The sequence below is a fragment of the Bos indicus genome, chromosome 3 (genome assembly GCF_029378745.1).
Source record: "Bos indicus isolate NIAB-ARS_2022 breed Sahiwal x Tharparkar chromosome 3, NIAB-ARS_B.indTharparkar_mat_pri_1.0, whole genome shotgun sequence".
NCBI classification, from domain to species: domain Eukaryota; kingdom Metazoa; phylum Chordata; class Mammalia; order Artiodactyla; family Bovidae; genus Bos; species Bos indicus.
The window spans coordinates 12,084,198-12,099,477 of record NC_091762.1 but is presented as its reverse complement, the minus strand read 5'-3'; the positions used below and the strand labels follow the sequence as shown (position 1 = coordinate 12,099,477).

The 15,280-nt window shown below is 39.4% G+C and overlaps 1 pseudogene; it reads right to left on the bottom strand.

Moving 5' to 3' along the window:
• Window positions 1-10,028: 10,028 nt before the first annotated feature.
• Window positions 10,029-11,637, bottom strand: LOC109556717 (phosphatidylinositol-glycan biosynthesis class W protein-like; annotated as a pseudogene).
• Between the last annotated feature and the right edge of the window lie 3,643 nt (window positions 11,638-15,280).

Sequence of the window (15,280 nt, the reverse complement as noted above, 5' to 3'; positions counted from 1 at the left end):
GCTTTGTTCGTAGTGATGTTTCTAAGGCCCACTTGACTTCACATTCCAGGATGTCTGGCTCTAGGTCAGTGATCACACCGTGGTGATTATCTGGGTCGTGAAATTCTTTTTTGTACAGTTCTCCGGCTTCAGTCAAAGGCCAAAGCCTTTGACTGTGTGGATCACAATAAACTGTGGAAAATTCTGAAAGAGATGGGAATACCAGACCACCTGATCTGCCTCTTGAGAAATTTGTATGCAGGTCAGGAAGCAACAGTTAGAACTGGACATGGAACAACAGACTGGTTCCAAATAGGAAAAGGAGTACGTCAAGGCTGTATATTGTCACCCTGCTTATTTAACTTCTATGCACAGTACGTCATGAGAAACGCTGTAGTGGAAGAAACACAAGCTGGAATCAAGATTTCCAGGAGAAATATCAATAACCTCAGATATGCAGATGACATCACCCTTATGGCAGAAAGTGAAGAGGCACTAAAAAGCTTCTTGATGAAAGTGAAAGGGGTTATTGAAAAAGTTGACTTAAATCTCAACATTCAGAAAACGAAGATCATGGCATCTGGTCCCACCATGTCATGGGAAATAGATGGGGAAACAGTGGAAGCAGTGTCAGATTTTATTTTTCTGGGCTCCAAGATCACTGCAGATGGTGACTGCAGCCATCAAATTAGAAGACGCTTACTCCTTGGAAGGAAAGTTATGACCAACATAGATAGCATATTCAAAAGCAGAGACATTACTTTGCCAACAAAGGTTCGTCTAGTCAAGGCTGTGGTTTTTCCAGTGGTCATGTATGGATGTGAGAGTTGGACTGTGAAGAAGGCTGAGCTCCGAAGAATTGATGCTTTTGAACTGTGGTGTTGGAGAAGACTCTTGAGAGCCCCTTGGACTGCAAGGAGATCCAACCAGGCCATTCTGAAGGAGATCAGCCCTGGGATTTCTTTGGAAGGAATGATGCTCAAGCTAAAACTCCAGTACTTTGGCCCCCTGATGTGGAGAGTTGACTCATTGGTAAAGACTCTGATGCTAGGAGGGATTAGGGGCAAGAGGAGAAGGGGATGACAGAGGATGAGATGGCTGGATGGCATCACTGACTCGATGGACGTGAGTTTGAGTGAACTTCTGGAGTTGGTGATGGACAGGGAGGCCTGGCGTGCTACGATTCATTGGGTCTCAAAGAGTAGGACATGACTGAGCAAGTGATCTGATCTGATCTGTGTATTCTTGCTATCTCTTTTTAATATCTTCTGTTTATATTAGGTCCATACCATTTCTGTCCTTTATCGAGCCCATCTTTGCATGAAATGTTCCCTTGGTATCTCTAATTTTCTTGCAGAGATCTCTAGTGTTTCCTATTCTGTTGTTTTCCTCTATTTCTTTGCATTGATTGCTGAAGAAGGTTTTCTTATCTCTTCTTGCTATTCTTTGGAACTCTGCATTCAGATGCTTATATCTTTCCTTTTCTCCTTTGCTTTTCACTTCTCTTCCTTTCACAGCTATTTGTAAGGCCTCCCCAGTCAGCCATTTTGCTTTTTTGCATTTCTTTTCCATGGACATGGTCTTCATCCCTGTCTCCTGTACAGTGTCACGAACCTCAGTCCATAGTTCGTCAGGCACTCTATCTATGAGATCTAGGCCCTTAAATCTATTTCTCACTTTCACTCTATAATTTTAAGGGATTTGATTTAGGTCATTCCTGAATGGTCTAGTGGTTTTCCCTACTTTCTTCAATTTAAGTCTGAATTTGACAATAAGGAGTTCATGGTCTGAGCCACAGTCAGCTCCTGGTCTTGCTTTTGCTGACTGTATACAGCGTCTCCATCTTTGGCTGCAAAGAATATAATCCATCTGATTTCGGTGTTGACCATCTGGTGATGCCCATGTATAGAGTCTTGTCTTGTGTTGTTGGAAGAGGGTGTTTGTTATGACCAGTGCATTTTCTTGGCAAAACTCTATTAGTCTTTGCCCTGCTTCATTCCGTATTCCAAGGCCAAATTTGCCTGTTACTCCACGTGTTTCTTCCTACTTTTGCATTCCAGTTCCCTATAATGAAAAGGGCATCTTTTTGGGTGTTAGTTCTAAAAGGTCTTGTAGGTCTTCATAGAACTGTTCAACTTGTGCTTCTTCATTGTTACTGTTTGGGGTATAGACTTGGATTACTGTGATATTGAATGGTTTGCCTTGGAAACGAACAGAGATCATTCTGTCATATTTGAGATTGCATCCAAGTTCTGCATTTCGGACTCTTTTGTTGACCATGATGGCTACTCCATTTCTTTTGAGGGATTCCTGCCCGCAGTAGTAGATATAATGGTCATCTGAGTTAAATTCACCCATTCTAGTCCATTTCAGTTCGCTGATTCCTAGAATGTCGACATTCACTCTTGCCATCTCTTGTTTGATCACCTCCAGTTTGCCTTGATTCATGGACCTGACATTCCAGGTTCCTATGCAATATTGCTCTTTACAGCATCGGACCTTGCTTCTATCACCAGTCACATCCACAGCTGGGTATTCTTTTTGCTTTGAGTCCATCCCTTCATTGTTTCTGGAGTTATTTCTCCACTGATCTCCAGGTGCATATTGGGCACCTACTGACCTAGGGAGTTACTCTTTCAGTATCCTATCATTTCGCCTTTTCATACTGTTCATGGGGTTTTCAAGGCAAGAATACTGAAGTGGTTTGTTATTCCCTTCTCCAATGAACCACATTCTGTCAGGTCTCTCCACCATGACCAGTCCGTATTGGGTTGCCCCACAGGCATGGCTTAGTTTCATTGAGTTAGACAAGGCTGTGGTCCTAGTGTGATTAGATTGACTAGTTTTCTGTGAGTATGGTTTCAGTGTGTCTGCCCTCTGATGCCCTCTTGCAACACCACCTGTCTTACTTGGGTTTCTCTTGCCTTGGGCATGGGGTATCTGTACTGACTGTTAAAAAGTTATATGTAAATTCAAGAAGAAAGGGATTAGGAGTTTCTTAGTAGAGAGTAATCCCAGTTTCCTGGAGATTTAATGAGATGTGGCTCACAGAAATTTCTGGCTCCATCTGCTGTTAATTGAAAAGTTGGTAACACTCTTGTTGTGCTTCAGTGTGAATTTCCTGAATGTGAACCTAGCCATATTAAATATGAGCCTGACGGCTGTTGTCTTATCACTATCATGGTATTTATCAGACATGGAAATAGCTTCTTTTATATTGGCCTGGATGACAAGCCTATGCATTCATTACATGGGAACAAGGCAACACCCACACTTTCATATCAGCCAAATTTTTGTTTGTGATGACATTCAGCTCATAATGGCACATGTAAAGATATTTGGTACCCAGATTACTCTCCAAGGTAGCAGGTCATTGCTATTGTATCTAATCCGTACTGTCTTGTTTTATGCCTTTGGGATCCAGGCTCTGACTTGGGAATTCAGATCTTTGCTTTTCCGTGCTGACAATAAGAAGGCCATTGCCATCCAAAATTCAGACCGTTACACATAGTCCCTCTTTTTTTTCAGGAAACTTCACTCAAGCTGGTTTCTCATGGCTGACCCCCACTCATCCTCCTGTCCAGGACCTGCAAACCTGCAGATTCCTGTTACCACAACCAAAGCATGCCCAGGCAATTGGCGATGTCTTAAACAGGTCACCTAGCTCACAAAATTTCAGTGTTTCCTTGTTCCAATACAAACATTGTAAAGTCTACAGATTTAATACAACTCTCACAATTATTAGTAAGTACAGTAGCTGAAAAAGTCAGCATAGGGATAAAAGATTTGAGCAACAAAAGAAAAATATTAATCTAATTTACATAGAATCTACCTTCAGAACCCAGACAGTAAAACTGTACATCTCACAGGTTTTGATGTGTAATATTTTTATTGTTCTTTGGTCTTAAGCTTTTTTTTTTTCAGCATATTTTCTCTTTTGACTAATAAATTCCCCAGAAGTAGGTTTGTAAACCAAGTATATGGAAATTTAAGCACTTACTTTCTTGTTATTAACTTTAGGTTAGTGATGCTATTGTCAGAGAATGTGAACAGAGTTTATAAGCTACCTGTTCATTGAAAAGTATTGGGACTTTATGTCTTAGAACATAGCCATTTATATATTTGATTCTTATATGCTTGAGGAGCTCATGTACTTCCTAATTTTTAGATGTAGAATTTTATACAGACCCAAATAATTTTCTCAGGTTCATTGAGCTTTGCTTGACAAAATTATAATATATTTAAAGTGTAAAACATGATGATTTGATGTACATACATATTGTGAAAGTCTTCCCACAACTGAGTTGATTAACAGGTACATCACCTCACATTTTGATCTTTTTATGTAAGAGAGCTAAGTTCTACTATCTTAGCGAATTTCAATTATGCAATACAGTATTCTCAACTCAAGTCACCATACACTGCCTTAGATCCTTAGACTTTATTTATCTTATAATTCAAAGGTTGTATCCTTTTACCAACTTCTCATTCCTCCATCCCGTAGTTACTGGTAACCGCCGTTTTATACTCTGTTGCTAATAACTTTTGCTATGAACTTGACTTTAAAAGAAAAATATTCCACATATGAGTAATACCATTCAGTATTTGTCTTGTTTTTGTCTGGCTGATTTAGCATAATGCTCTCTGTGCTTACCTATGCTGTCACAAATGGAAGGATTTTCTTCTTTTTAAAGGCTGAATATGTTCCATTATATGTATTTTGTTATGATTTTTTTTAAAAGTTTGCCCTTGTTAAGTGGAGCATGAGGTGAGCTGATGTTCAACAATAGACCAGGAGAGAAAATGAAATAGAAGTCTACTACTCACAGGTCCTGGAGGTATTTGGCAAGCCTAGAGGGACCACGAAGAAGGCAATGGCAACCCACTCCAGTACTCTTGCCTGGAAAATCCCATGGGTGGAGGAGCCTGGTAGGCTGCAGTCCATGGAGTGGCGAAGAGTTGGACACGACTGAGTGACTTCCCTTTCACTTTTCACTTTCATGCATTGGAGAAGGAAATGGCAGCCCACTCGAGTGTTCTTGCCTGAAGAATCCCAGGGACAGTGGAGCCTGGTGGGTTGCCGTCTATGGGGTCGCACAGAGTTGGACACGACTGAAGTGACTCAGCAGTAGAAGCCAGTATTCTTGCCTGGAGAATCCCAGGGACAGAGGAGCCTAGTGGACTGCCATCTATGGGTTCGCACAGAGTTGGACAGGACTGAAGTGACTTAGCAGCAGCATCAGCAGCAGAGGGACCACATCAGGAGGTCAAGGTAGAGTGCAGACAGAGAGACAGATGTGGGGTACATGCCTTTATTAGGGTCTTTGGGTGGCATGCTTTGGGGTTCCCAGGTTAAGGCTGACTGGTCAATTAGAACCAAGAGAGTGGGAGTCTGAAAAGCCCCTCTAGGGTCATATTAAGGGGAAAACTAGAGGAAGGTTTTTCCAGTAGTCATGTACGGATGTGAAAGCTGGATGATAAAAAAGGCTGAATACCGAAGAATTGATACTTTCTAACTGTGATGTTGGAGAAGACTCTTGAGAGTCCCTTGGATTGCAAGGAGATCAAACCAGTCAATCTTAAAGGAAATCAACCTTGAATATTCATTGGAAGGACTGATGCTGAAGTTGAATCTCAAATATTTTGGTCACCTGATGCAAAGAGCTGACTCACTGAAAAAGACCCTGATGCTGGGAAAGATTGAAGGCACTAGGAGAAGCGGGTGACAGAGGATGAGATGGTTGAATGGCATCACCGACTCAATGGACATGAGTTTGAGCAAACTCCAGGAGATAGTGAAGGACAGGGAAGCCTGGCGTGCTGTAGTCCACCGGGTGGCAAAGAGTCGGACATGACTGAGTGACTGAACAACAACAAAGGGGAAGGCACTGGGAAGCAAGCAAACAGAACTGTTGATCCCAGGCATTGCTGGAGAAGTCATATTAGGAATTTATATATGACTCCATGGGCTGCAAATCAGGACATGTGCTTTCATGGGTTTAAGGTTACTGCAGGCCCTGTGGTCAAACAAAATTTAGATTTTCATTTTCTTGATGATGTCAGGTTGAGGAACTTTTAAAATACCTGTTTTCTTTGGAAAAATGTATATTCAGGTTCTTTGCCTATTTTTTATTGGTTGTTATTTTTGCTTATGAGTTGTATGAGTTCTTTGTATATTTTGGATAATAACTTCTTATTAAATATATCCTTTGCAAACGTTTTCTCCAATTCCATAGGCTGTATGTTCATTTAGTTGATGGTTTCATTTGCTACTTAGCAGCTTTTTAGTTGATGTAGTCCCAGTTGTTTATTTTTGCTTTTGTTGCCTTTGCTTTTGGCACCATTGCTGTTATTCAGTGACTAAGTTGTGTCCAACTCTTTGCAACCCCGTGAGCTGCAGCATACCAGGTTTCCCTGTCCTTCACTATCTCTCAGAGTTTGCTCAGATCATGTCCATTGAGTTGGTGATGCTATCTCATCCTCTGCTGCCCTCTTCTCCTTTTGTTTTCAATCTTTCCCAGCATCAGAATCTTTTTCAGTGAGTTAGCTCTTCACATTAGGTGGCCAAAGTATTGGAGCTTTAGCTTCAGCATTAGTCCTTCCAGTGAATATACCAGATGAATTTCCTTTAGAATTGACTGGTTTGATCTCCCTGCTGTCCAAGGGACTCTCAAGAGTCTTCTCAAGCACCACAATTCAAAGACATCAATTCTTCAGTGCTCAGGCTTCTTTAAAGGTCCAACTCTCACATGTATACATGACTACTGGAAAAACCATAGCTTTGACAATATGGGCCTTTGTTGGCAAAGTGATGTCTCTGCTTTTTAATACACTGTCTAGATTTGCCATAGCATTCCTTTCAAGGAGCGAGAGTCTTTTAAATTCATGGCTATAGTCACTGTCCTCATTGATTGGCAGCCCAAGAAAATAAAATCTGTCACTGCTTCCACTTTTTCCCTAATCTATCTGACATGAAGTGATGGCACCAGATTCTGTGATCTTAGTTTTTTGAATGTTGAGTTTTTAGCCTGTTTTTTCACTCTCTTCTTTCACCCTCATCAAGAAGCTCTTTATTTCCTCCTCGCTTTCTGCCATTAGAGTGATATCATCCACATATCTGAAGTTAGTGATATTTTTACCAGCAATATATTAAAAGAAATTATTGCCAATACCAATGTTAAGGTGCTTATCCCTGTTTTATTCTGTGGTTTTAATAGTTTTAGGTCTTACATCCAAATTTTTAATCAATTTTGAGTTGATTTTTATGTGCAGTGTAATATAGAAACCTAGTTTCATTCTTTTGCATGTAGATATCCCAGCACCATTTATTGAAGAGACTATCCTTTCCCCATCGTATATTCTTGGTGCCTTCATCAAAAATTAATTAACCATATATGCATGAGATTACTACTGGGATTTCTATTCTATTCCACTGATCTATGTGTCTATTTTTAGGCCAATGCCACACTGTTTTGATTACTAAATCTTTGTAATGTAGTTTGAAGTCAGGAAGTGTGATGACTCCAGCTTTGTTCTTTCTCAAGTTTGCTTTGACTACTCAAAGTGTTTTGTGGCTTTACATAAATTTCAGGATTGTTTGTTGTATTCCTATGAAAATTCCAATGAAATTTTGATAGGGATTTCACAGGATCTATTGACTATTTTGGGTAGCATGGATATTTTAACATTAATAATTCTTCCAATCTATGAATATGGATTATCATCCTATTTATTTCTGTCTTAAATTCCTTTCATCAATGTCATAATTTTTTTCACAATTCCACAATTGAGATTTTTTAATGTAAATATTATAAAAGTGATTCATACAATAAAAATACAGACTCATAATAGGTAATATAAGATGGAAAGTAAAAATCCTCCTTTCCATTCCTTTAATCTTCTAGCATCACAACTATAAACACAACAGTTTCTGTAAAATATTCTTTAAAATATATTGGAATATATATATTCTAACAAGTCACAAGGCTTGGTTTCTTCTGTATTGGTTTGTTTTACATAGTGTTGAGATAGATTTTAAAATATTAAGTATCATTACTTTTAGAGTAGTAATGAAAGAATTTTATAATAAATTATAGTTAACGTTGGGTTGCCAAAAAGTCCTATTTTCTTCACATTTTATGTTTTCTCTTCCTCATTAAAATTATATTGCTCAAAATATATCTGACTCCTATTCATCACCAAGATTCTATAGTCTTGTGTTGCAAGTGCAATACATATATAATTCAGCTCAGTTCAGTTCAGTCGCTCAGTCATATCCGACTCTTTGCTACCCCATGAATCGCAGCACGCCAGGCCTCCCTGTCCATCACCAACTCCCAGAGTTCACTCAAACTCATGTCCATCGAGTCGGTGACGCCATCCAGCCATCTCATCCTCTGTCATTCCCTTCTCCTTATGCCCCCAATCCCTCCCAGCATCAGAGTCTTTTCCAATGAGTCAGCTCTTTGCATGAGGTGGCCAAAGTACTGGACCTTCAGCTTTAGCATCATTCCCTCCAAAGAACACCCAGGGCTGATCTCCTTTAGGATGGACTGGTTGGATCTCCTTGCAGTCCAAGGGACTCTCAAGAGTCTTCTCCAACACCACAGTTCAAAAGCATCAATTCTTCAGTGCTAAGCTTTCTTCACAGTCTGATTCTCCCATCAATACATGACCACTGGAAAAACCATAGCCTTAACTAGATGGAACTTTGGTGGCAAAGTAATGTCTCTGCTTTTCGATATGCTATCTAGGTTGGTCATAACTTTCCTTCCAAGGAGTAAGCGTCTTTTAATTTCATGGCTGCAGTCACCATCCGCAGTGATTTTGGAGCCCAAAAAAATAAAGTCTGACACTGTTTCCACTGTTTGCCCATCTATTTGCCATGAAGTGATGGGACCAAATGCCATGATCTTCGTTTTCTGAATGTTGAGCTTTAAGCCAACTTTTTCACTCTCCACTTTCACTTTCATCAAGAGGCTTCTTAGTTCCTCTTCACTTTCTGCCATAAGGGTGGTGTCATCTGCACATCTGAGGTTATTGAGATTTCTCCTGGCAATCTTGATTCCAGCTTGTGCTTCTTCCAGTCCAGCGTTTCTCATGATGTACTCTGCATAGAAGTTAAATAAGCAGGGTGACAATATACAGCCATGATGTACTCCTTTTCCTATTTGGAGCCAGTCTGTTGTTCCATGTCCAGTTCGAACTGTTGCTTCTTGACCTACATATAGGTTTCTCAAGAGGCAGGTCAGGTGGTCTGGTATTCCCATTTCTTTCAGAATTTTCCGCAGTTTCTTGTGATCCACACAGTCAAAGGCTTTGGCATAGTCAATAAAGCAGAAATAGATGTTTTTCTGGAACTCTCTTGCTTTTTCCATGATCCAGCGGATGTTGGCAATTTGATCTCCGGTTCCTCTGCCTTTTCTAAAACCAGCTTGAACATCTGGAAGTTCACAGTTCACATATTGCTGAAGCCTGGCTTGGAGAATTTTGAGCATTACTTTAGTAGCATGTGAGATGAGTGCAATTGTGCGGTAGTTTGAGCATTCTTTGGCATTGCGTTTCTTTGGAATTGGAATGAAAACTGACCTTTTCCAGTCCTGTGGCCACTGCTGGGTTTTCCAAATTTCCTGGCATATTGAGTGCAGCACTATCACAGCATCATCTTCCAGGGTTTGAAGTAGCTCAACTGGAATTCCATCACCTCCACTAACTTTGTTCATAGTGATGCTTTCTAAGGCCCACTTGACTTCACATTCCAGAATGTCTGGCTCTAGGTGAGTGATCATACCATCGTGATTATCTGGGTCATGAAGATCTTTTTTGTACAGTTCTTCTGTGTATTCCTGCCACCTCTTCTTAATATCTTCTGCTTCTGTTAGGTCCATACCACTTCTGTCCTTTATCGAGCCCATCTTTGCATGAAATGCTCCCTTGGTATCTCTAATTTTCTTGAAGAGATCTCTAGTCTTTCATATATATATGTATATATATTATGTATGTTATCATATATATATTATGTATGTTATCAACTGCTTAATTATATATAATTAAGCAGTTGATAACATACGGAGCTTGAGCACAAATAAAGCCCACATAGGACATCTGTGTAATGTATATACTAACAGGTTGATTTTGTCATTGTTACATTTGACAGCAAGAAAAAATTAATTTGTTTCTGTTCATTGCTGTGATTAAACCAAGAGTTGGTTTTCTTTCAGCTTCAAAAAGTGGATATTCTGAATGCTTTTTATTTGCAGCATGTGATGGAATAAATTTCCAAGAACATGGTAATACTGTACCCTTAATTAGAAATTTGGCAAAACTCAAAATTATACCACCCAGTATTAAACTACTAAGGAGGATTAGGTAAGAAGCAATTACTCAAATATAAAAGGCTAAAGTGTCCATTCTTTAAGGTGCTACTTCTACATTTGCCTGAACTATGTAAAGGGATATGAAGAGGCCAATAGATGTCAGCAGATTATATGTTACTTTTTTCCAGTCTTTGATAAGTGATTTGTTTTTTTAAGTTCATTTGACATAGTGTGAACACTAGCCATGAGTACTGTGATATACCACAATGTAGAGATTATTTTTTTCTCTGTTGGCATTTAGTAAACCAACCCCTGTGCCATACAAAATTAATCTCTTCAATGGGGTAAAATCAAGACTAGTTGGTATAGTACAGTAATGTTGATGGCCACAATCAAGAGTTTATTTAGGGGAAAAATAATCAAGAGCTGTGATGCTATAAATTTCACAACTATTAAGGTAAAGGAAATGTTCCATTGAACTCCATACTCAGTTAAATGTTACTGAGATCCTACAGATCTTATAATAATTAATCATCCCATTCCTAGGAAGACTAATGGCCATAGTACAGTGACTTCGTAAAATAAAATCTGGACCCTTTGTATATTTTCTTCTAATCTTTGGAGAAATCATTGCAGTCCTCAAAAGAAATCTTCCTATTTGAAAATCCATTGCTCCTATTCCATAGACACCAATTTTGGGAAGTCTTCTAGGAAAACATGGGAAGTCTATAGCCAAAATGGCAACAGCAGTAAATGCACTGTCAATTACATGAAAACAAGAGATGCCTGGAATGTATTCTGAGTCCAGACTGACTTTCAAGAATTTTTCAAGAATTTTCCAGACAAGCATTCTGACATATCAAATTTTCTTGCAGTATATTTTATAGAACAGCCCGGCCCCAAAGATAATTACAAGATGCTCAAGGAGAACAAATGTAGAGAAAGTGGTCAAAATTGTTACCAGGGGAACTATCAAGAAAGCAAAGTCAATGAAGAATCAAGGTCTCCAAGTGTGTGAGGAAAAAGATAAGTGCTGTGAGAAAATGATCCCGAGCCCTCTGCACAGGATAAGGAGTGTAGGCAAGCCCAAGCCCTCAATGATTTCCAGCATGCTTGTTCCATTGTGGTCACTGACAAAAGATTACTTCATCTGCTTTTGAGAATTTTTCTTCTTCTCCAGGGTTTCAAAATACTTTGTCCACCAGAGAGCCCCCAATTCTGGATCCTCATGTCCCTGATGAGTCAGGGATGCCCTGCGCTGAATGTGTGCTCTGCCCCAGGAGAGGAGCTGTGGGTTCTGGCCACTTAGCCAGAGTGTCAGTTCATGGCTCAAGTGTCTCATGGATCTGAATATACTGATCTTTTACCTGCTTGGTTAATTTATTCCCAAGTGTTTTATTCTTTTTAATTTTATTGTAAATGGGATTGTTTTCTTAATTTATTTTCCTAAGAGTTCATTGTTAATATTTGGAAATGCAACTGATATTTTGTATACTGATTTTTGTACCTTTCAATTTTACTAAATTTGTTTATTAGTTCCAGTTTTTTGGTTGAGTTTTTAGGGTCTTCTGTATATAAGATTGTCATCTGCAAATAGATACAGTTTTACTTCTTTTCTAACTTAGATGCCTTTAAGTTTTTCCTTATCTAAGTGCTCTGGCCAGAAAACTTCAGGTACTATGTTGACTTAAATTGTCAATAGTATGTATCTTTGTCTTGTACCTAATCACAGAGGAAAAACTTTCAGGGTTTCAACATTGAGCATAATTTTAGCTGTTGATTTGTAATACACTGCCTTTACTATGTTGAGGTATATTCCATCTGTATCTAATTTATTGAGAATTTTTTCCTTGTCATGAAAGGTTGTTGAATTTTGTCAAAGGCCTTTTCTGAATCTATAAAGATCATCATACAATTTTCAATTTTTATTTTGTTAATGTTGTGTATCACATTTATTGATTTGTGTATGTTGAACCGTCTTTGCGTTCCAGGAGTAAATCCCACTTGATCATGGTGTAATATTCTTTTTTAAAAAGTAATTTTATTTATTTATTTTTGGCTGTGTTGGGTCTTTGTTGCTGCTTGGGCTTTTCTCTAGTAGTGGCTAGTGGGGGTCACTCTTCGTTTTGGTGCCCCAGGCTTTTATTGCAATGACTTCTCTTCTCGTGGGGCATGGGCTCCACAAGGGTGAGGGCTTCAGCGGTTGCAGCACATGAGCTCAGTGGTTGCACCTCGCCGGTCTTAGAACACAGGCTCAGTAGTTGTGGTGCATGGGCCTACATGTGGGATATCAAAATGAATCCGCCACAGGTATACATGTGTTCCCCATCCTGTACCCTCCTCCCTCCTCCTTCCCCATACCATCCCTCTGGGTCGTCCCAGTGCACCAGCCCTAAGCACCCAGTATCGTGCATCGAGCCCAGGCTGGCGAATAATGGAATTAAATGGGCTTAAAGGAATTTACTTGGTATACTTTCTCATAGATATTTTAATTTGAAGATTTAACTAGAGTGACTCCCCAAAGCTGGAGAAATTAGGATTTTTTAGATCACAAATGCAATGTAGAGATCACATTTAAGGCTGATTGTAACCATGGGAAAAATACGGGGGAATTAGCCCAAAGTCAGATAAAAGTCTCCACTTACAGAAAAGTCTTACTACAAAGCTCCCCACATTAATGAACTGATAGTTAATTACACGGTACCAAAGTGAGTTTGCCTGCTCTTCTTGAAGTGGTGGGTTAAAATAAGTGTCCCAACAGATGAATAGCTGTCACTGAATGTGTCTGTCTACATCAGGTACTGAGCTTTTGATTCAGAATGGAGTGAAACTAGGCTACATAGAATTTACTGAGGAATTTCCTTTTAGACACCATTAAAAGCTGTAAACTGAATCTTGTGAATGTTCATATTTCACCACTAGATGTCACTGGGAGATAAACAGTTACTGACCAGACTGGTGTATTGTAAGTTTTCCTATGAAAAAAATTGATTGATCTTGTGAATATATTTTTTGTTTGCTCAGAAAAATCAGATCGTGTCAGACCCTTCTTATGCTTCACATCTTCTCAGCCCAGTATTTTTTCCCCAGCCATTGCTAAGATGAAAATTGGTTAGAGAACCTAACGTCATCTGCACTGTCTATCTTCTGCATTTTCACACTAAGGCTTTTCTTATGATGTGGTTGGGACATCTGTGAGCAGCTGCTTATCATGTTTGGATGCTCAAAACTGCAAGTGTGGGGGAATGAACACTCCTTGGTGCACAGGGGAACATGGCTCTTCGGGGACATGAGTCAGGTCATGGATATGTGCTACCCTCGTAGGCCTCAGGCTTACAGCACTGAGCCACAGTCTGTGGAATTCCTCAGAGGCTTCCAGTGGGATCAGATTCTAGTTTTCTGGAGTGGTGACCACTCTGATAATACACCACTGTTTGGATTTTCTCTCCTGTTGTACTTGCCAAGTCTCCCACTCCTAATACCTGGTATCATGTCCCTAAGTAAAGTCTTACCTATAAAGCTTCCTTTGTCATTGCAGTGTCCTTTGACTTTCTCACCTTTCCTATTTTAGATCTGCTTTCTGGAAGGAACTTAAACACAACCCCTAGCCCTGATAAAGAATATTTTTAGCCCCTCATAGGTCCACTTGCAGTCAAAGAATATTTTCAGCCCCTTAGGGCTCCACTTGCAGTCAACATCTTTTCAAAACAACAAATATTCTGATCTCTATGTCCAGAGTTTAATTTTGATTCTGCTTTTGAACTTCATGTTACTAGAATCATACAGTAAGACCTATTTGTGTCTGTCTTCTATCATTCAACAACTTTTTTGTGAGGTTTATTCATCATGATGTGACATTCAGCAGTAACATTATTTTTCATTGCTATATATTATACTGTTTTAAAGTCTATTTTATCTGATATGAGTATTGCTACTCCTGCTTTCTTTTGGTCTCTATTTGCGTGGAATATCTTTTTCCAGCCTTTCACTTTCAGTCTGTATGTGTCCCTTGTTTTGAGGTGGGTCTCTTGTAGCCAACATATATAGGGGTCTTGTTTCTGTATCCATTCAGCCGGTCTTTGTCTTTTGGTTGGGGCATTCAACCCATTTACGTTTAAGGTGATTATTGATAAGTATGATGGCGTTGCCATTTATTGTTTTGGGTTCGAGTTTATACACCCTTTTTGTGTTTCCTTTCTAGAGAAGATCCTTTAGCACTTGTTGGAGAGCTGGTTTGGTGGTGCTGAATTCTGTCAGCTTTTGCTTGTCTGTAAAGCTTTTGATTTCTCCTTCATATTTGAATGAGATCCTTGCTGGGTACAGTAATCTGGGCTGTAGGTTATTATCTTTCATCACTTTAAGTATGTCCTGCCATTCCCTCCTGGCCTGAAGAGTTTCTATTGAAAGATCAGCTGTTATCCTTATGGGAATCCCCTTGTGTGTTATTTGTTGTTTTTCCCTTGGTGTTTTTAATATTTGTTCTTTATATTTGATCTTTGTTAATTTGATTAATATGTGTCTTGGGCTGAATGCAGAGTTCGAAAAAATAACAAGGAGAGATAAGAAAGCCTTCCTCAGCGATCAATGCAAAGAAATAGAGGAAAACAACAGAATGGGAAAGACTAGAGATTTCTTCAAGAAAATTAGAGATACCAAGAGAACATTTCCTGCAAAGATGGGCTCAATAAAGGACAGAAATGGTATGGACCTAACAGAAGCAGAAGATATTAAGAAGAGGTGGCAGGAATACACAGAATTGTACAAAAAAAAGATCTTCATGACCCAGATAATCACGATGGTGTGATCACTGACCTAGAGCCAGACATCCTGGAATGTGAAGTCAAGTGGGCCTTAGAAAGCATCACAAAGAAGAAAGCTAGTGGAAGTGATGGAATTCCAGTCGAGCTATTTCAAATCCTGGTATATGATGCTGTGAAAGTGCTGCACTCAATATGCCAGCAAATTTGGAAAACTCAGCAGTGGCC